Below are 22,736 nucleotides of genomic sequence, written 5' to 3' on the forward strand. Positions count from 1 at the left end.
AATTTGTTGTAGATATTAACATAGTTCTATGCTTACATTGATATGTGTTACAGTTCTCATGATGATGAAAAAAATTCCGATGGGAGAGGCTGACAGAATGCATGATTATCATGGTAAATCCTTTTCAATTTGTAGTGTTTCATATTTATGTAATTTGTGAACTAACTACTGAAACTCTTTTGCATGTCATATCCTTCCTGATGAAGAGGAAGCCTTGGTGTTTGGTGATTTCTTTGTTGATTATAACAACTCATAAAACTATTGAAACTCTTAGATATGCAAAACTATAGAAACTCTTGGTGATTTCTTCGATATAGATAAAGTCTTCGACAAAATCTTCGTATTAATGTTATTATTTTCATGTTGGCATTTGGAATGTTAATATTTTTAGCTGATAGTCTGTGAGCAGCTTATTTTGATGGCATAGAGTAAAGTTTTTGTATGGTTGGATTGAACAAGATTATAAGAATGAAATTGTTTTAGTTTTCCTTAATGTCTTACGTTCTTAAATAGATGTATGAGGCAGGAAGTGGTATCGGGATTCTCCCCATTAGCCATCCATATTCCATAATAGGTAGGTTGTGCTAACTCTGTTCTCTTTTCTTTTTGATATTGTTCAATGAAAGAATTTTTACATCTTTTCCCACCCATCACATAATTGTTAGGCATATTAAATCTAGTGTGATTCGGTAGATGTTTGAGATCTAAGGTGATGTAAGTTATTGTGATTTTAGATTCTAGGTGAAAAGTGCATGAATGGCAATCTCATTTTGTAGTCATTGTATTTCAGATCCATGGATCTGAAGATAGAGATCCTAAATTCACAATTCTCAACCAATGAATTTGAAGTGAGCTTTACGTTAAGTCAGACCTTGGATCTATTATATTTTCTTCAAATTTAACTTTAGCCTATTTCAACGTTGTCTGGAACTCTAGCCTATTTCAAACTCTTATATTAACGTTATACTATATATAGTCAAAGTTAGGCATCCAAAGTTTAGCCCATATGCATCGTCTCTCCTTACAGATTACCTCTAATCCTAACAATCAGAAAATTTCTTACAAAAACGACATAATGCCAAACAAATATTTGCCTTTTGCTATAAAGAAATTGTGATGCACAAAGTTTTTTAGAAATTAAGCCATGCTCTCCTTTCTCGATGCATAATTAAGCTGACCTGCCCCTGCCCGACCCGACCCACTTAACCAGTTACAAATGAACAGGCCAGGTCAGGCAGTTACAAATGAACAGGCCAGGTCAGGCCGGGCCTTGCACTGCATGATATTGGTCTGATACCTGGCCCGGCCCAGCCCATTTAATGGCGGGCTGGCCCAGTGTCTGGGTAAAAACCAGGCAGATTTTTAGTGGGCCGGGCCAGCCCGACGCCCAGGCCAGACTACATTGCTCATCCATGCATCTGCATTTCTACCTCAAAAGCAACCACCACCACTACAATCGAAAAACAAGCTCTCTGGCTGCCACATGGTGACCTTGCCTTCAAACTACAACATGTGAGGTGAGGGACTTGAGTGCAAAGGGCATCTCTCCTGCAAAAGGACACATGGGAAGAAGAAGCGGGAATGGGATTGTAGGAAGGGAGCTAAAGAGGCACCAAAGGGGACTAAAACTGACAGGCACTACGCAGAAGGGACGTTGTACATTTATGAGAATAATGAGTCGCTACCGGTTTGAGAACCTCCCTCACTGTTCTATTAAACAAATTTCTTAAAAGGGGAATATTTTGTAAATTAACCAAACCAGGGCATACGTTCAAAAGTTTTATGAAACAAAAAACTTCCCATTTTTACTTATAGAAGTAAAAGGTCAATCGAAGTGTTGGTTTGAGGTGGTATTGTTTTCCCTTTTTGCTATTTTAGAATTTTTCCTATTTTTCCATTATTTTTTGTTATTTATGACCATAATTTTGATGTGAGCATGCCAGCTTTGTAATATTACATAATATGTTCATTTTCTATCTGTAAAAGAAAAAATAGTTGGCACGGCGTTTTAGCTGATATGTCATATTACCTGACAAACTAATAGGACATTGAACCGATATTTGACAACATTTGAAAAATCTTATATGTCGAAATGAAAAAGTGATCGATTTTGAATTAGAGTAAAAAATTGAGCTTCCTAATTAAAATTTTATAGGTGTAATTTGAGCATAATCTTAACATTTTTCAAAAACATGAGTCCTACTTTTGGCAGCTGATAACATTCAAGCTAAATCACATGGGTACTTTAATAAAACCTCATACCTGTGTCATCATGTCAGAATGGTAAAGTAGGTACTTTTTAGATTGAAACTGATTCAAATTACTTATTTTTACTTGATTTAGTTTGTTTCCAACTCAACTTTCATTCTATTTTCAAGAGTTATTGTTCATTAACATGTAATGTTTTTATTTATATCACTTGCTCATATCTAAATGTTGGTTTCATTTAGAAAATTTTGTAGTATTTTGCGTGCATGCACACACACACCCATTGGACAGAGCTTTCAAGTTTCTCAGTTCGAGTTCGTCTTTTAAAACTTGTTAAAGTTTTTATTCATTCATGTTGCCTAAGTAGAAAAATGTTTACATCCTTTTATGGAGAAGGATATGAATGTCAGTATCCTCTTTATTCATATTTTTAATCACAGTTAAGAAACAGTTATAGGAGGAAGAACTTATGTAGTGACCTTAGTAAAAGTAAGGTCACAGTGAAAGTGGCCGCCTTATCAAAAAGTTTGGTGTTTTTTTTTTATGGGTGAAATGTTTTCCACTATGGTTAAAAATTGGCACAGAACCTTTCAATTTCAAATGCGACAAAATTCTACCACAGATACGTTCATCTTCTCAGTTTTTTACGTGGGGATTCTAAGAGTTCAACTTTCACCAATCCAAGATAAAGAACACCTTGGACAACTTCTCATCATACATACCCTGGTCCAACTCCATTTCAATATCCAAGGTAAAGAACACCCTGGATAGCCATCCAACATGCCCTAAACATGTGCTAAATTTGTGGTGAAGAGTGTCAAATGGGCTGTTTCATGCATCTATCACATGCAATCGAGGCACGAAAAGTGCGACAAGAAACAGAGGCAAATTATGATAAAAATATGTATATGACGCCCTTCATCGTGTTTGAGTGGAAGCGAGTATAGATGCTCGTCTCATACTCTCTCCACCTTTCAAACACGCCAAAAGTGTGACATGTTTTTAACGATTATGGCCAAAAGGCAACCATATGAAGATCCAATATAAATTGTGTTATTAAGAATCTGGCAAGAGTTGAATCCGCGTTTGGTGCCCACCGCATAGATGAATTAGCACAATTGAGAGCGCAAGCCATTAGATGGCTAGACATGACTTCAAACTTCACTGTATCCTCTCTCTCTCTCTCTCTCTCTCTCTCTCTATATATATATATATATATATATATATATATATATATATATATATATATATATATATATATATATATATATATATATATATATATATATATATATATATATATATATATATAGAGAGAGAGAGAGAGAGAGAGAGAGTAAATACAATTCAAGAAGTTCAATTATTCTTTACAGAAGTCGTCCTCATATATATATATATATATAGAGAGAGAGAGAGAGAGAGTAAATACAATTCAAGAAGTTCAATTATTCTTTACAGAAGTCATCCTTTGAAAGCAAGAGAACAACTCTAAACAATTAATTTCATATAATTTAATATGCTTCAATAGTATCTCACCACCTGCAAGAGGAAATGAAAGGAGGGTTTTCGCTGTAAACACTCAAGAACGTCAAGCCAGTTATATTCTAAGCATGTAACAGGAGGCTGAACAACAACAGCATGCGAACATAGAAAATGGTGCTATATGACAAGATTTCTGAGGCATTGCTCGGAGGCTGTGGTGGAGGTGCAGAAGATGGCGCAGTGGTGTTCGGCGGTTTCTGCATGACAGGGGCCAGGGCTTGTTGTGTTACATTTGTAAGAGATGCATATGGAGCTGATGTGGGCGGGGGATTTGAAAAAAGAGAAGACAGAAGTAAGCCTGGGCGTTGGGCTGGGCCGCCGCCGGGCTGGCCTGATCGGACCCGGGTCCGGGCCGGGAAAAACCTGGCCCGGGCGGGGCCCGGGCCCGATAGGCCGGCCCGGCTCCCGCCCTCCGCTCCCCCTCTCCCTCTCCGCTCCCGCTCTCCCTCCCCCTTCCCGTCTCCCTCTCCGCTCCCGCTCTCCCTCCCCCTTCCCGTGTCCCTCTCCGCTCCTGCTCTCCTTCCCCCTTCCCATCTCCCTCTCCGCTCCCGCTCCCCCTCTCCCTCTCTACTCCCCCTCTCTCTCTCCCTCTCTGCTCCCACTCCGATAGGCCGGCCCGGCCCGGCTCCCGCCCTCCTCTCCCCCTCTCCCTCTCCGCTCCCGCTCTCCCTCCCCCTTCCCGTCTCCCTCTCCGCTCCCGCTCTCCCTCCCCCTTCCCGTCTCCCTCTCCGCTCCCGCTCTCCTTCCCCCTTCCCATCTCCCTCTCCGCTCCCGCTCCCCCTCTCCCTCTCCCTCTCCCTCTCTACTCCCCCTCTCTCTCTCCCTCTCTGCTCCCACTCCCCCTCTCCCTCTCCCTCTCTGCTCCCGCTCCCCCTCTCCCTCCTCCTCTGTCTCCCTCGCCGCTCCGCCTCCTCCTCCATCTCCCACGTCGCTCCCCCTCCTTCTACCGGGCGACGGGAGGGCGGGGGGAAAGGGGGTCGGGAGGGCGCCAGGATGGGGGAAAGGTGGTAGAGGAGGGGGAAAGGCGGTCGGGAGGGCGGGCCTGGTCCAGGTCGGGCTGAGTGGCCCGACGGGCCGGGCCGAGACCCAGGCTGAGCGGCCTGACGGGCCGGCCCATCCCGTCCCGATGCCCAGGCCTAGACAGAAGCCCACCAGGTACTAGAGGTCGCTTGTAAGATGGTACATTTTGAAGATCATAACAGGCATTGTTTGCAATGGAGAACAACACCTGTTAGTTATCTGAAACTGGTAAAGAGACCACGTTACGTAACAGGTTTCTTAATAAGTTCGTTGGGATCATGAAAAGAAGTTTTCAGGTCCTGAACATTTCAAAGAAATCATAAGAAAAGCACCACCAGTGGAAGTAGAGAAACTTACTCAAGTATGCCTTTGCAGTAGCTGGAAATCCAGTGCTGAGGCCACCCAAACCTGTTTAAGATATGCACCAGCTTGTGTGTTTGGTTCAGAGAAAAAGTCTTCATAGAGAGAGGTAAACTCATTTCTCAAGTCATATACATATGCAGTCAAGTTTGCAGAAGTGATATTCTTAACGACACTCATTAATCCTGATGTGAAACCATTATTAAGTGTGAACACTGATTGCTTCCTTATGTACACAGCACTTGCAAACTTTTTAATCTCCTGGATAGCAGAAGGTAGGATGCTGCTAATGGAACGAGTAACCTTGTAGACAAGTGTGTAATTGGTTGATTCTTTTAACTTAATCAGCACCGCACTATCCACGGATTGGATCATCACCCTTTGCTTGGTTTGGTTGTTGTAACCAGCACTATCCAGAGCTTTGATTACACTATTCACTATGTCGAGGCCTTGGTTTTGTGCAAGGTAGGCAGCATTCTGCAGAAAAAAAAAAAAACATATTGGTAAGCCTGTTCACTTGTATGGGACAATGATAGCCCTCTTTATGAAAGCACTTTGATTTCCACAATGTAAGCCCATGTGTCCAGCATGTACATCTACTGGGCATTATGTCTCATGCATGACACAAGCGGTGTCTGAGTGATTCAGGCAAAAGCACCAACCAAACACATTTATCATACAACAGGATGGTGTGGATACCAGAAGGAAAAAATAGGCATGAAATACATTAGGCCACATCACACGGGTGTAGGATGTAGGGGTGGATGCAGGTGCACATGCACAGATGTAGGTGCACATGCACATGTGTGTGTGTGTGTGTGTGTACAATTGTCCACCGACAACAAAATTAACAAGTAACAAGCTATGATTCTACCAATAATGCAAGAAAAAAGAAAGTGAACTGGTAATCACCACAACCAAGCCACAACCACACCTGCACCAGAGTCGTATCATCTTGGGCGTAGCAACTTCTGTTTAACAACTTGGATGCAGTGACTTTTTGAAGAGCCCGTGTCCCTCGGCCATAAGAACTATTGCACTACTGCTATTTGGACACTATACAAAAAATTTACAAGGAAAGCCTAGGGCATGCGTTTTCAGCTAGAGAATTAAATCTATGAAAGGAGTGACTCGAAGAAACCATCTACCAACCTCTTATATAGCAAGCAGAGTAACCAAAATCAAGTAAACAATGACAATTTTATGTTTCCATTTGATATACTTTGCCACAATGATAAACATATGGAAAGCAAAATACCAGTCGAAGAAGAGGACAAATCAAAAGTCTGTAAATATTTATGAGGACTGTACAAATTTTCTGTCAGAGCATTTAACTGCTTGCTTTTTCCCAATGTATTTCAATTTCCCCATATAGCAAGCCTCTCGTCCTTTGTTTGAAAATCTTTCTCCTAAAATAAAAAGTTATGGTTTTTTCAGATTCTTCCTTGACTAGTCCCTTTCATCTTTGAAGATAAATATGTTGCTAATTTTCTGCTTATGTATGTGTATGACTATGACATAATCATCACACGAAATTCAGACAGTCATACTCAGAAAATGAAGAAGTTGTTGATGCAAAACTTCAAGATGAAAGATCTTGGAAATATAAGACATTTACTTGGGGCTGAAGTAAGAAAGGTGATCTTCTAACTCTTATGTAGCACAAATACACTCTTGATCCACTGAACAGGACAGTAATGATAGATTGCAATCCCCTAAGCATTCCTAATACTTTACACCAAAGTCTAAGCTCAAAGGATGATTCAACTAGATGTCAATGCACTGTTGGGATGCTTCAATATGTTACCTTCACTAAGCCAGATATTAGTTATTTCATTAGCCTAGTAGTTCAATTTATGGGAGCTAAGAACTTGTCATGTCAATATTGTGAGAGAATTTTAACAATATTTTGGGAGAGATAGCCTGGTTAATGAAAGAACTTAGCCTGACAAAGGAGCATGAAATTGATACTTTCATTGGTATATATTGGATGTGAAATCCCGATGAAAAAAAATTTGTCTATAGATATTGCATATTTCTTAGAAAAATCTGGTCTCATGGAGTAACAAGAAAGGAAGAGTTATTGTGAGATTTAGCGCAGAGATCTAATACACGTCTATGGCAGCTGGAAGAGCTGAAGCTACATGGCAGGCACTTGTTAGCTGGTCTAGGAGTTTCCTACTTTCATTTTGTGACAATGAGAATGTTATCAATGTTGTCTTTAGTCATGTATATAGTCACACACAAAATGGATCGACACTATATCAAACAAAGTTGAAGAAAATGAGATCGAGTCTCATCACATTCTAACTTGTTCAGTGATGAGTATCACAAAGCATCAATTTTAGTCCGTAAATAATATGTTACATGTATTTGAAGACCATGCACAACTTGAGGGACGGTGATAAGAAGTATTAGGATCTGGGTTGGATCCAAATCCATGACATCCACTGTTGTGAACTATAACCAAGAGTATTATATATCATGGCAGGATTTTATTTACCTTTTGTGTTATGTACTCTTAATTCCCTGTTATTTTGTATAACAATACTTAAAAGAAATTAGGTCCTGCCTCATGTTCTGGCTGCCATTTCTTTTGGGAACCTCTTCTCTATTTCTTCTCTTTCAGCCTTCAGGTGATTGAAGGCTGTGGTGGTCAACACAGCATCTGATTTCACAAATTATTTCAGGTACCACTTTCTACATTACGTGAATCACGCGTGCACAGTGCATGAGCCAACATGTACATACATCATATCAATGAGGCAAAAACTGCAAGCAGAATGGATTTAATGGAACCTTAGGAAAAAATTCGGTTGAGATGCATGTAACCATTTGAACTTCTGCAAAGCTTTGTTCACCTTAGATACTATTAGTTATTGGATAACAATACATACAAGTTAAGGATATAAAGCAGAAAGGCTTCATGGGTCTAATGAGTAAATGCAAACAAGTCTTCAATCAACTCATATTTGGATTTAAATGCATAGTGCATTATCTGATCAAAAGGAATTCAGAGTATCAGACTTCACGCACCTGAATGTCAATCAGGACCCCAGTAATAGGCTGATTTTTTGTGAAAGCCAAAAATTCTTGTTAAGGTCATAAAATTCCCAGCATTAGCATAACGTGGATCGAGGAAAAGACCTTGAGAACCATATGGACTTTCTATTACCGCTGCAAGAATTGGGAACTGAAATAAGACATTTAACAAACCACCTACTTTTTCCATCATTTTTACAACATGAAAGCTTTCCCACCAAAGTACAAGGTTAGCAGCTAAGTTTTTAGAAGATAGTTGAGAAATTAAACTGCAACAAGATGGATGTCAAAACTTAAAATTGAGGATATTGTGAGAGAAAAATGACTTGACACTGAGCATGTGATAATTATTGCACTACAAAGAACCAAAAAATAGGTTCTTACTACTTCAGACAATTAGTGAGCCATCTATGTCATTTTTGTGTGTATATGCAAGCACCCACATTCTATATGCAGATGGCTCATCAGAGTTTATAGTTGTTACGTTGCAGTAAATGTATTCAGCTTGAAATAGAGACAGGCTAGGGAATCAAATAACCATGGCATAGAGCAAAATCTACAGTGAGGCCTCTACTTATTGGAAAATGCTTCAGATTCATGAGTGTCAAAGGTTCTTATTCTCAAGTAAAAAGAAAGTGGGTCAATGGCGATTTACTTACTATTACCATTTCTTTTAGTTATGTAGTAAGTAGTAACTCTAGAACTTAAATATTTTTCAACAAGCTATTACTTACGTCTTAAGGTGCATGTGAGGTCGAAGGTAAAGACTCCATCTTGTTGCTGAATCTCTGGAATGGTTTCGAAAGAGAACCAAACTTTGATGTAGAAACTGTTGTGCTAGGCACAAGATCAATAGTATTTAAGCATATAGGAACTCCATCCTTTGTCATTTGAACTGGGCAATCAAGGATATCAGCTCCATCGTATATAGCTTGTTGATATGCAAGATCAGTGCAGCCAGCACATATTCCGCTGGATCCCAGAAAGGACATGACCAAAGGTTTTTCTGAAGTATCAAAAAATATATGAGTAATATGCATAAGACTAAACCATGGGTCCATGAGAAATCACCATGGCGATAAAATTGACACATAATATCTATTATAAACTGTATGGTCATAAAAGATTAAAAATGTTGTTACTTATTATCAAAACAAATTGATGCTTACCTAGGACAGAGGAACGATTTGAAGCCTTACTGAAGCAATCTGAAGCACCAAGTTTGAAATGTTAGGGATGTAACGAGATGACAACTCATAAAAGACAACATAGCCTATCTTAAAACGACAAAAAATATTATCTGCTGGAATTGGATGATGTTCACAAGATTATGCAGCTTGCACAATTAAGCCCTTTTGGCAATATTTATTATGTACCGGTCCGTTGAATCCAACGAGCCTTGAAGATGCTAGTAAGCATAACATGCCTTCAACCAATAATCTAAACTATAAAAAACTGCTTATGAGCGCAACTGCATATTATACTCCAATAGGAACTACTGTCATTTGCTAAGCTGACATCACAAGTATGAGACGCGCACATGCATACGTAAGAATAGTTGCACTAGAGAAGTTTATCTCCTAAGCATGTCCTGTCACCTCAAAGAGTAATATTTTGTTTATTGGTTAAGGCAGTTAAGGCATTTCATCCTTAGATGAGCTTTAGATTGGCCGAAAGATAATGGATCAACTTGCGCCAAGAACTTCATGAAATAGAAGTGAAGATTTATTTATTTATGTATTTTTTTTGTTGATACTTTGATCTAAAGCATGTTTTACTTTACGCATAATGATATAATGAATGGCAGATTGTACAACTGTAGGTATCATTTTGTAGCCTTCTAATTATAGCAGCTGTGTTTTCAAAAGGTTGTAACTCTTCTGTCCCATGAAGTATTCATGTTGAGCTCTTCACAAATTTTTATATAAGATGATAAAAACTCACAGATTCATGCTGTATTAGGTAGAAAATCATTGTTAGTGTCCGGGTTTTGGTTCTAGAATCGGGTCAAGGTCAGGTCTATTAGGCTGACCCAAAAAATGGCTTAAATAATGGAATTGGGAGGGTCTCCCACGACAACCTGATGCCTATGGAGGTCGTTGCAGAGCAATTGGGTTGGATAAATCGATGGAAGGTGAAATTAAAAGATTCTTTTAATAGGATCAATCAACAGATGCTTGACATCGACCAAAAATTTCAGACGATTAGGTCAAGACATTCATTATTAAGGAGCTGTTGCAAGAGTTGCTCCATAAGGTCTCCAAAGCATCTGAGCAGTTACAACCAGGAAAGATGCAACACCCGCTTTTTAGTTTCCTATGAGAACGCTTAACATGGACGATGCATCGATGGTCGTTGTTGCAGAGACCATGCTTGTAGCCAAGGGAGAGGATGCGGTAGCTAATCAGTCATGCAACACAATCCAGATGGTAGAGAAGCTTCATTTCCAGGTCATTTTGTTGCCAACCGTTGGCAGCATAATATTCCTGTTTCACCAATAATTCCAGATGCTATCGTGCAGCATGTTGGATGCAGAAAGGAACAAGTTCATTCAGCATATGACTATTCAAAATTATCTTTTCATTGGCAACAACTGGGTTGCTATGCTAGGTTGTCAATGGATGTGTTGAATCTTGAATGATAGTTATGGTTCTTTATATATGGAAAAGGCGAACCAAGGAGGCGTTAAGCATGGAGTGCCTATCGGAAGGCAGGGAGAGAGGGGGTGTAGCGAGAAGGGTAGTGACGAGAAGAAAATGTGGCCAAACATACTAAGGCAGCCAGAGAAACCCTCCTGGTATGGCAAACATGGTCACTCGATTGACAACAAAAAACCGTGGTTGAACCCTAGCTCTCATCTTCTTATTAAAGGTAATAACGGCTTCACATCAGGAGACGAAGTCCCTGTGCCACTTCACGATGGCTCTAGGATGGTGTCTCAGATAAGCAAGAAACGAAAGTTCATCGCAGATGGAGTCTTCTATGCGGATTTGAACGAGGTGCTGACAGAGTAAGGACTAGCGGCAGAGAACCTCTTGGAGCCGAACCATGGCAGCCAACATCATTGAGGGTGGGATTTGGGCAGGTAGTGCCGAACCGTTCTAGGGTTGACACATAGAAAGGTCGGCCAATGAGCTTGAGGAATAAAAGATATACTCGACTAAGAACAAAATACAGATGCCAAGCCCTCGCCCTCATCCTCTTGTGGAAGGTAACAATGACTTAGCTTCAGAAGATGTTGCCTTGGGCACATGTGGAGCTTTGCAACCCACTAAAAATCAAAGTATACAAGAAGCTCCGAAAGTGATTGTCGACCCTTTGACGATGCCCATCCTTCCAATGAAAGGAGCAAACAAGGATTCTCAGAACAAAGAAGACAATTAGTTGACTTGGCTTTGGGCCGCAGAACTACCGATGATCCAAAAATTGGTCAAAGTAAGGGTCCAACAGCAGATGAAGTTGGCCATCTGAGGTATGTCTATTTTCCCTTCTCATACTTGCTCAGGTTTTATCACCTTCAACCAGACTGGGACTCCTGAGATGGAATGAGAGAGGGTTCTTGAGGAGGGAGCATGACAGTTTAAGCATGATGGACTTGAAGGGGGCAGTTGTAGGCTTTCAAAGAGAGCTGCCTTAGAAATCAAGACCAAGGAGGCAGTTGCGGAGAAATTAGAAATAGAGACGAGGCATACTCTAGTGGGAACGTTGGACATTTGGATTGCAATAAAACAGAGGGGTTTGCCTATCATCAAATCCGTTTTGGGACTTTTGTCAGAATTCCTTCATGGCGACAGTGGTTGTTCGACCATCGAGCATACATTCACTGAGATATGCTCGGATGCTATGCTCTATGCACCACATGATTGCCTTGTAGGATCAACACTTCCTTATAAGTTCTGTCCAGACACCATCTACATGATACTAAAGGATCTCACTCCAAATAATCTCAGGATCTGTTGAGAATCAAAGAAATTTAAAGGCCACATAGATATGGAGTCGTGGTACCAAAATGAATTTTCTGTTGAGAAAATAACTGATGCCATTGTATAGAAATGGATAAATGCATCCTCTAATGAGGAACCTCATTTTTCTGCACCAAATTTATTTGTTCCCACTGATTTAGCAATCAAGGAAGTGCAACACTACAACAAGCCAAATATCCATTTTTGCTAAGAAAAACTTCTTTTCCAAGATTGTGGTACAAACCGGATGCCTTGTTCTGCACTCTGAAGGCTTTTGTCAAGATAGATTTCAGCTGTCCTTGGTCACACCATTCTTCTGATGCAGAAGTTGTCGCTGACATTTTCACACGTTTATTGATGGATTACTTGAATGATTATACTTATGATGCACAAGTTGCTAGTTTGATGTACAAGATATCTCAATCTGATTTTTGGGTTCCAGTTGACTGTGTTTGGATGCAACCAAAAAATTAAGCTATTTCTGGATGCAATAATTGAAAAAGTTGCTCAATTTGAAGTAAAACTAGAAAAAAATTCTGTACTCAAGGAAAGCATGGTAAAGGAGTATGAAAACTTCAAGTTTAGACAGCCATATCAGCAGGCAATGTACTATTCCTCTCTAATATTGGAGGACAATCCATGGCCTGGGAGTGAGAAACTTGAAGCTCTTGTTCATCTTGTAGCTGAAGACCTCTCAAAATTTTCTTATCTCTTGCTCTCCACAACATTTTTTGAGTTTTCTGCTGAAGGTAACATTGGACCTAGTGAAGCAGAGACCTTGGTTATTGATATTGAGAAGTTATCGTTTTATATTCCAGAACAGATATGCAAGACTCTGTTTGCTTCACAGTTCTTGACAAATAGAATTGTCAAACTTCAGACTGCAAGAAGCCATTTCTACCCCGTTCATTACCTTAACCAAGATAATGAGAATTCTGCACTATTATTCTATCTTCAGGTTGATCCAGATGTTTTGGTACTACATACAAAGCCTCAGCTCCATTGTTCTTGTTGCAAAGCAGCCAGCGTTCCATCAGCCCTGTACTGTTGAGCAGCTTGGTTACATTGCGATACTAATGCAGAAGAATGACTCTGGAATTCAAGGACTGCAGTTTATTATTCAGTCCACTGTGGAGGACCCTAGACTGCTTGATGAGAGGCTGGAGGCATTTTTGAAGATATTTGACGACAAACTTCATGCACTATCTATTGAGGAATTTGAGATATCTCAAGGAAAGGAAAAGGTTTATGGCAAAAGGATACCTTCCAATAAAAAGCTACCAGATGGGACCGACCTAAACTGGTACAAGAGTTGCTCAAATCATTTAACCAGACTAAATAATGGAGTTCCTAGACTGACTGCTTCAAAGTACTACCCACTTGTTGTTACCTCGTCTTCTAGAGCTGGCAAATTTTGCATCAAATCCAAATGCAGGCCTCAACAGCAGATTTTCAACTATAGAACAAGAAAGCTAAGGCACACATATTCCAATAACCCAACAGGAGGTTTGCCATTCTTGGGAGTCCTGTCTCATGCCAACTTGGAGGAAGTTTTTGAGCAGGAAGGTTGTAACTCTTCTGTCCCATAAACTATTCATGTTGAGCTCTTCACAAATTTTTATATAAGATGATGAAAACTCACAGATTCATGCTGTATTAGGTAGAAAATAGTTGACAGAAACGATCTCTTATTAAAAAAATAAAGAAACATTATCCTCATCACAACCAGCTGGAAAATTATGATAAGTAAAGATGAACAAGTTACATAAACACATGTATATTGCAGTTATCTTCTTATAAGACTGAATTATTACACAACTGAAGGCAATTACCAACCTTGCGTTGAGGTTTTCGCTTTTATCAAATCTTCTAAGAATAGGGATTTTGCAGATACCGTAGAAACTTTTTTAAGAAAATGTGATGAGGTATCAAAAGATATTCATATCTAGCCATTAGACAAACAAATAAAGGGGGCAATCAAATCTTACCTATTGCTACTTCTGCAGTTACAGGGAAATCTGACAGTACACCATCAACAGAGAAATCTGTACTTTAGACGTAGGACAGGTATTCAACCACAGGATCGTACATGTAATTGTAGCTTAAAGCATTCTCATTTGCAAAACCAGATGCAAAGACTATCAATCCTGCAGCATGAGCATCTAATACAAGAGATGTATGAGGAAATAGATACCGATCTGCACCAGTGGGCATATATAACTTTTTGGCACTAGAATTCCAGAAGCAAATGTCTTAAAAAATGTCAAGTTCTTCAAATAAGTGTTATAGGATAGTTTAGTAGATGATCAATTGATGCTGAATCTCGAAAGGTTAAGATTAGCTTGGTCTTGCTCCCATTAAAACTCAGTGCAATATCCTCAGAGAACCCACTTCAGGAGATGAAACGTAATCAATTGTTATGTTCTTTGATATAGTAAGAATATATGCTGTCATGTTCAATTTTGTTATGTTCTTTGATATAGTAAGAATATATGCTGTCATGTTCAATTTATGCTCTGTAAAGAAGATATCATGCTGAAAGAGAAGAAGAATTGAAACATTATTAACCTTACATAGTCTTAGTTACATGATTGAAAAAAAGAAAAGCACCAATCTACAGAATGAGATATAAACATGGATGCCATCAAAATTATCTACCTAAATTTAAACAATATACTCTTCAAAGGCCTCAAGATAGTTCAACATGTAGCATGACAATTGTTGAGAAAACTTACTGTTTTTGCATTTGAGGTTTTCTGTATTTTGGAATTTTAGTATTAGGTAGCTTTCTGAATTTTAAAGTTTTGTTGAACTCTTTATGCAAAGGGTTAAACATAACCCTAATTATTATTATTTAAAGGAAAGGGAGCAGCCGTAACAGGTCATCAGCTCCTTACTCTTTTTCCTCCTCACGTTTTCTTCTACTCCCTTTTCTCTACCTCTTTAAACAACATGGTATCAGAGCGTGTTCCTTCTTAGGACTGATCTGCTTCCCTTCATCCCCATCTCCACTCCTTTTTCATACCGATCATCTTCCCATTCCTCTACTCTACTTGCTGTTTTGAGCACAACAGTTGGGTCGTGTTTGTTGGGCTTGATCTAGGGTTTTCTCAAAAAAATTTCAAAACCCTAGATCGATGCCTTGTTGAAGTTGATGTGGCTGCAGTATAGTTAAGTGGTCTTCAAGATGGATGGACGTCTAAATACATCACTCAAGCAGTATGGTTTACGTTTCTGTTGAGGCTGCAGTTTACAAGTCTACCAGAGCAGCAAAGATATATTGGTCTGGCATGATTTTTTTTAAGTTGACGTTGTCAGCCAGATCTGGTAATTTTTTTTTTAAGTACTCTGCTGTTGGACCAAATTTCCTTATACCTGCATGATAGTTGGTGCTGATTATTCAAGCCTATTGCAACATTGCAAAATTGTATATCCGTTTTCAGTTAGTTGGTTTCCTAGTATTTGATGTCCATCATTTTTCTTGTCAATCTTTGGTGGCTGCTTGGTAGAAGAAGACTTTATTTGCAATACAACAGAAGCTTAGTCTGTCGTGCAGAGTTTTTCCATCCATTATTCTACAATCTATTGTGTGTTGACAGTCTATGGGTTTGTCATGGGGCTGCAGAAACAACGACTGTAGGGATATTCTTCCTTGTTGGAGATTAATTTGATATTGTATTAGTCAATATTCAGTCTATCATGGACTTTCATATTCTTCTATTTTCAAGGTTTTATGATGGCTGCCAATAAATCTTTACAACATGATAGAACTGAATCTGGAAATCAGCAAATAGAGGCTAGTGTTGAGTACAAAGCCTTCTCAAATCCCTTTTCTTTTGGATATACTATCAAACTTGATTGAGCCAACTACGATGTATGGGCTAGAACCTTCATGTTGTTAGACATTGGACATAGAAAGAAATATATATTGGAAGAAGATGAACTAGTTGAAAAGATTGGTAAATACGCACGGTGGGAGGAAGAAAACAATATAATCAGTGCTGGCTTATGAATATCACTTAGCCCCACATTGCTGCAGGGCTTTGTTATTATAATACAGCTTAAGATATGTCGAATTCTCTTCGGTAGACATCCTCTCAAGACAAGAACATCAACAAAATTTTATAGGTTCAACAAGAATTGTTACAAATGCAGCAAGGTGACATGGATTTAACTGAATACTTTACAAAGCTGAAGTTCACTTATGAAAAGATGAATTCCTTAAAACCGCCTTGTAAACATTGTCTCAAATCTCACATGGAGCAAATGATTGTTGTTAAATTTCTTGTTGGACTATCATCCGATTATTCTGCAGCCAAGGCTCAAATGCTTATAGGACCAGATTTTCCTGATCTTATGAGGACTTTAACAGGCTAAACAGATTGGCTGTTACTTTTCCTCCATCCTCAAACAACTCACAACCATCTGCTCTTGCCTCATTTGGAGGAGGACGAAGTGGACTATACTCTTCCCGTGGTAGAGGAAGATGCTGAGGTCCAGGAGGACGTGGAAGACTCCAATGTACATATTGTGGTCGTCTTGACCACTTAGAGGATAGGTGTTGGAACAAAGTAGGTAAGCCTAACTCATCCACATCCTCTACTGTGACATCCTCATCCACTTTTGCTCCAAACACACAGTCTATTAGTATTGTTCCTAAGGCGAAACACGCAATTGCTTCTGTAGATGTTGCATCTCTTAATCTAAGTCTGGCCGAACTTGATTTAATTATGGAGCATCGATCAAATACTACGCCTTCTACCACATCGACATCCACTTCTATCACAAATTCAGCATATTCTGTAGGTAGAACCTCTTCTAATGGTTGTTGGATAATTGATTCTGGAGCATCTAAACACTTTTGTGGAGATACTAATATTTCAAACATATAGAAATTTAATTCCTTACAGCGTGTTTGATTGGCAGATGAAAGGCTATCTCCGGTAGAAGGGCATGGAGATGTTCATCTCTCTCCATCTTTGCATGTTCATGATGTGCTATATATTCTTGAATTCCCAAAGAACTTGTTATCTGTAAGCAAACTAACTAAAGAGATGAATTGTCGAGTTATTTTTGACCCGGGTACTTGTGTATTTCAGGACCTATCGACTGGGAGGAAGATTGGTGGAGGCCATGAGAGAGATGAAATCTACTTCTTGGGGATAGAAGTAGCAAGAAGTAAAGAAGGTCTAGTCCTTTCCCAAAGAAAATATGTTCTTGATTTGCTACAAGAGACAGGTATGACTGGAACTAAACCGACATCTATTCCTATGAATTCTCGTATTCACTTATATGATGATAAAACTGAACCTGTTGATAGCAAATCATATCGGTCTCTGATTGGAAAGCTACTATATGTAACTAGGGCTGCACAACGAGTCGAGCCAACTCGAGCTCGACTCGAACTCGCCCGATAAAGCTCGACTTGAGCTCGACTCATTTATAAATGAGTCGAGTTGGAGCTCACCCTTCAACTCGAAATGTTAAACAAGTCGAGTTCGAGTTGCAAGAACTCGACTCTTTTAAACTCGACTTGACTCACTATCAACTGAATCAGTGAATCGTATAAACCGGTTCCTGAAACCGGTTCACCGGTTTAGGGTGAAATCTATTCCCATCTTGATTTTCCGTCTTGATAAAAACCTTTAGAAGTCTGCAAGGCAGGCTGCCTTTACCAGAGGGAAGCCAAAGCAACAACTGAGTGAGGTTAGCTACACTTTTTATTTCATATATTTCTGTCTTGATAAAAACCTTTAGAAGTCTGCAAGGCAGGCTGCCTTTACCAGAGGGAAGCCAAAGCAACAACTGAGTGAGGTTAGCTACACTTTCTATTTCATATATGCAATTTTTCTTGCTGTCAACCCATGCTTACCAACCCTTTGTTATCTTGATTGAAGTCATTTCATCATATCATTCTTGAGTTATTTGCTATAGTTTGAGAAATTACCTTGGTAAAGTAGCTAATAATACTTATCTCTTTTCTCCTTTTTGTTTGTTAAACACATACTTGTGCATCAATATGGAGAATGGTTGGTTATGTAGTAGTTGCTTGACTTATTTTGACCAAATATTCATGAAGCTAATTTTTGGACGTCCCATAGTCCCACAAGGGGATTATACTAGTGAGAACTTTGATCACGGTGTTTCTTGTGGCATCAATGGCTTGAAATATATGGATTTATGAATGAAGTGCTAAAAAAAGTCTGTTTGTTTCAAGAATGAGAAATAAAAAAGAAGATCATCCCCATTACAGTTGACAATGCTTCTTCTAATGATATTCTTGTAAGAACATTGGAAGAAATTTTAGAGAAAAGTGCTGTAAATCTATACCAAGGCCATAATTTTTTTCATGTCCGTTGTTGTGCACATATATTAAATCTAATGGTGCAAGATGGTTTGTTTGCTATTAAAGATGAACTTGGTAAGATTAGGGAGGCAGTCAAATATGTAAAATGTTCTCCATCAAGAATTCACAACTTTCAAGTTATAGTAGATGAATTTAAAATTTGTGGTCAAAAGAAGTTGGTTCTAGATGTTGCAACTCGATGGAATTCTACTTATTTGATGTTGAAGGTTGCACTTATGTACATACATGTTTTTGATAGATACGTTATGAAAGATGCTGGTTTTACTTGGTTGTTGGATGCAGATGAATGGGAGAGAGTACAAAAAATATGTACTTTTCTTGAAGCATTTTATAATGTTTCTGTGCTTTTTTCACGGTCCAAGTATCCTACAGCAAACCTATTTTTCTTAGAAATTTGGGGGGTTCAAGAATTATTACAAGAAAAAGTTGTAAATGGTTGCAGCTTTATGAAGAGAATGGCATCCAAAATGAAAGAAAAATTTGATAAGTATTGGAGTTTTTGCAATATGTTGATGGCTATTGCTTCTATATTAGATCCAAGAATAAAGTTTAGTTTAAAAGACTTTGTCTTTTCAAAGACTTTTAGTTAAATAGAAGAAAAGGAATATCAGATGACATTAGTAAGAAATACAATGCAAGAGCTTTATAACAGCTATGTTGCAAAAATTGAAGGTTTAAATAAAGATGTTGAATGTGATGCTACTACTTCTATGAGAGGAATTGACTCATCATGTAGGAACTCCAATAGATCAAGTGTAAGAATTTTTAGGTTTTTAATCAAAGCAGACAATGTTCCTTTTCAAGCTCCAAAGTCTGAGCTTGATATGTATTTAGAAGATAGATTGTTGAAATATGATGCTACCACTTATGATTTGTTTGATGTATTGATTTGGTGGAAAGATAAAGAATTGAAATACCCCATTTTATCACATATGGCACGAGATATATTATGTATTCCTATTACCACAGTTGCCTTTGAATATGCTTTTAGTACTGGAGGTTGAGTTGTGGATGAATGTAGGAGTTCATTGAGTCCAAAGACAGTAGAAGAATTAATTTGTGCAGGTGATTGGATAAAACAGTATGGCGACCCTATGAATTTTGTACCGGTATTGCGAAAGGTACGTCCTAAACAGTATATCAAAGTTTATCATGTTTATTTGTGCTTATATGTCATAGAAGTTGTCTATTGATCAATTATTGTTAGTTTTTTTGTAGGGTGTTGTTGAAGATGAGATAGCATGACATGATTCAACATCATTTCAAACATATTATGCACTAGCAACTAACAAAATATCAGGTATTATTCTAAGTTTAGTAGTTGTTTTGTTCTTAGATGTTTGACTTTACCTTGATGACAACAATATCAGCTGAATTTCTTTGGAACACTGTCAATATTGATTTCTTTTATGCTAACAATTTTATTTTGATATGCAAATACTATAAGTTTCAAGTGGCAGAATATCAGTATATTGCACAAAATATCAGTATATTGCAGAAAATTTTTGGTATTAGGCAATTAGGCTCAATGGCACTATGGGATAACTGTTGATCCTGATGGACATAAACGGGCTCTTATAATTGGAGGTGGCATTGCTAATTTCACTGATGTTGCTAAGGGAGAAGGTTAGGCAGATGTGCAATGATCAAATATCTAGTAGGAATTGGTCTTCTTCTGAGAACTCTCAAATCTAGACATGGTTTGAATCTGGTTTGATATGAATTTGGCAGTGGGATTCTCATACTGATATCATTGTGGGAAATTCAGGCGTAAGGGTGTAGTTGTGCTGGCCAAGAACAAGAAGAGAAACTTTATTTCAGTTTTTCATGTTCCATATAGGTAAATTTCTTTGGCATATTTATCTCCCATTTGTTGTGATCACAGTCTTCAATTTAGACTTGATAATATTTCGTTAATATTACAGTTCATTTACATGTATATGATGTTTTTCACTAAATTTTTTTTACCATATGCAGGAACATCAAGCTGACTCAAGTACTTAAAGATTCACTTGGTATTTTAGTAGGGTTTCATTAGCATGTTTTTTGCTTTCACGAGTTCACCATTCTCACGAAAGTGTTTTGGATGTAGGACTGGATTCAAAGGCTCTCATGGTCATTCATATAAAGCCCATAGGAAGATGACATCAATGAGACCATATGTTCTATGAATTTTGGGCAGAGGGCAAGGAGCATAGATTGCCACAAGGAATACCCTGTGGTGATTATGGGGATAACTTTTCTTTGATTACCATTTTTTCTTTTGTAGGAAGATCAAATAACTCTTGCTTTTTTTGCCATTATATAACTTATGGTCCTTAGACAAATAGGTTTTTGTTTCTCTCAGGAGTTAAAAAATTTGAGGCAAATGAAGATTGCAGAACTTGATCAGGAGATGAGAAGTGCAGAGAAAGATTGCCAAGTGACAAGAGACCATATCCAAAGCATTGAAAGCAAACTGGAAGAAAAGAAAAGGATATTGTCACTGTCAAATGGTAATGAAGATCAAACAGGGTCTCCAACATGTCCCCTATTTGTTCCTAGTGAACTTTTTGAGAGTCCTAAAGCTTTTGCTAAATCCATAACTAGAAATGTTTTTGTTTCTGTCCCTCGATTTATGTCATCAACTGCGTGCAGCAGACAGAGGCAGGTTGCTGAAAATGAAGCCAAAGGAGCAAAAGCTAACAGATCAGGAAGAAAATATGCCAGTGACGCAGATTTTCAGCTATCAGTATCTCGCATTCTTTCCAATCAAATTCTATTATCAAGGCAAGCCCAAGTCATGGACTATCACCAAGGACTAATGCCAAGAAGCTTCATATTGAAGAATTGAGCTCTATGCACCCTGATGCTCCAGTTCATGACAGCAGTGGCTCAAAGTTTTCAAAGATGTGTAAAGCATCTTTGTAATCTTGTTGTTTGGCCTATCAAAATCCATGTCAAAGCCTCCAATAGTGAATGGAGAGTTTTACTTTGCCAACCATTGTCTGAAGCTGTTTGGAGTCTTGGCTATGTCATGTCAAAGCCTCCTCTATTTCCATATGAATGGTACAACCTACTTGCACTTATATTATTAACTCTTAGTTGCTGTATGCATCTCTCAAGTGAATGCATTTACATAAATTACATTGTTTCACCAAGTGTTTACATGTATTGTCTACACTTATTGCCATAAGTTTTGTTAAACAAGTTAACAAGTTAAATTACGCCTAAACGAGTTAAACAAGTTAACACTAAAGAAGTTCACACCTAAACTAAACGAGTTAAGTGAGATAAGCGAGTCCAGCTCGAGCTCGACTTTGTATAATCGAGTCAAGCTCGAGCTTATGTTTGGGAGCTCGACTCGAGTTCAAGTCGAGTTTGAGCTCTTTGAGCTGAGTCGAGCTCGAGCTGGGCAAGCTCGAGCTCGGCTCGGCTTGTGTGCAGCCTTATATGTAACCATTACTAGACCTGATATATCCTTTGTTATGGGAAAACTAAGCCAGTTTATGGATAAGCCAAAAAAAGCCCATTGGGATGCAGCTATGCTATTATTGAAATTTCTAAAAGGTTCTTCTGGAAAGGGTCTATTATTTAGAAGAAGTTCTTCACTTTAGATAGAAACTTATTCTGATGCAGATTATGCCGGCTCTATTGATAACAGAAAGTCCACTTCGAGATTTTGTATCTTTGTTGGTGGTAACTTAGTCTCTTGGAGAAGTAAAAAGCAAGTTGTTGTTGCTCAGTCAAGTGCAGAGTCAGAATACCGAGCCATGGCCCAAACTGCCACTGAAATCACTTGGGTGAGGGCCATGCTAGAATGTCTTGGAATACAGATAGAATTGCCTATAAAAATGCAATGTGATAATAAAGTGACTACTTATATAGCAAATAATCTGGTTTTCCACGAACAAACCAAGCATATCGAAGTTGATTGTCATTACATTAGAGACTTGGTTCAAGCAGGAATTATTTCTACTGAATATATTGTTTCAGAAGATCAAACTGTAGATACATTTACCGAAACTCTTCCTATATCTGATTTCATGAAATGTTGCAACAAGCTGAGCATGATAGACATCTATGCTCCAGCTTGAGGGGGAGCGTTGAGAAAACTTACTGTTTTTGCATTTAAGGTTTTCTGTATTTTGAAATTTTAGTATTAGGTAGCTTTCTGAATTTTAAAGTTTTGTTGAACTCTTTATGTAAAAGGTTAAACATAACCCTAATTATTATTATTTAAAGGAAATGGAGCA

At 38.5% G+C, this 22,736-nt stretch overlaps 1 long non-coding RNA gene across 3 annotated transcripts; it reads left to right on the forward strand.

The window, feature by feature from the left end:
• Nucleotides 1-10,312: 10,312 nt before the first annotated feature.
• Nucleotides 10,313-21,633, forward strand: LOC116259691 (uncharacterized). Of its 3 annotated transcripts, none has more exons than XR_007574066.1 (7): nucleotides 10,313-13,700; nucleotides 17,234-19,622; nucleotides 19,709-20,341; nucleotides 20,479-20,516; nucleotides 20,594-20,722; nucleotides 20,849-20,996; nucleotides 21,142-21,633. It is a non-coding gene; the product is annotated as an uncharacterized LOC116259691 (long non-coding RNA). The 3 variants fall into 3 exon arrangements; XR_007574065.1 differs by having other exon boundaries at nucleotides 19,720-20,341; nucleotides 21,139-21,633; XR_004173961.2 differs by having other exon boundaries at nucleotides 19,720-20,341.
• Nucleotides 21,634-22,736: the final 1,103 nt, after the last annotated feature.

This window comes from Nymphaea colorata, chromosome 8 (assembly GCF_008831285.2).
Source record: "Nymphaea colorata isolate Beijing-Zhang1983 chromosome 8, ASM883128v2, whole genome shotgun sequence".
NCBI lineage: Eukaryota > Viridiplantae > Streptophyta > Magnoliopsida > Nymphaeales > Nymphaeaceae > Nymphaea > Nymphaea colorata.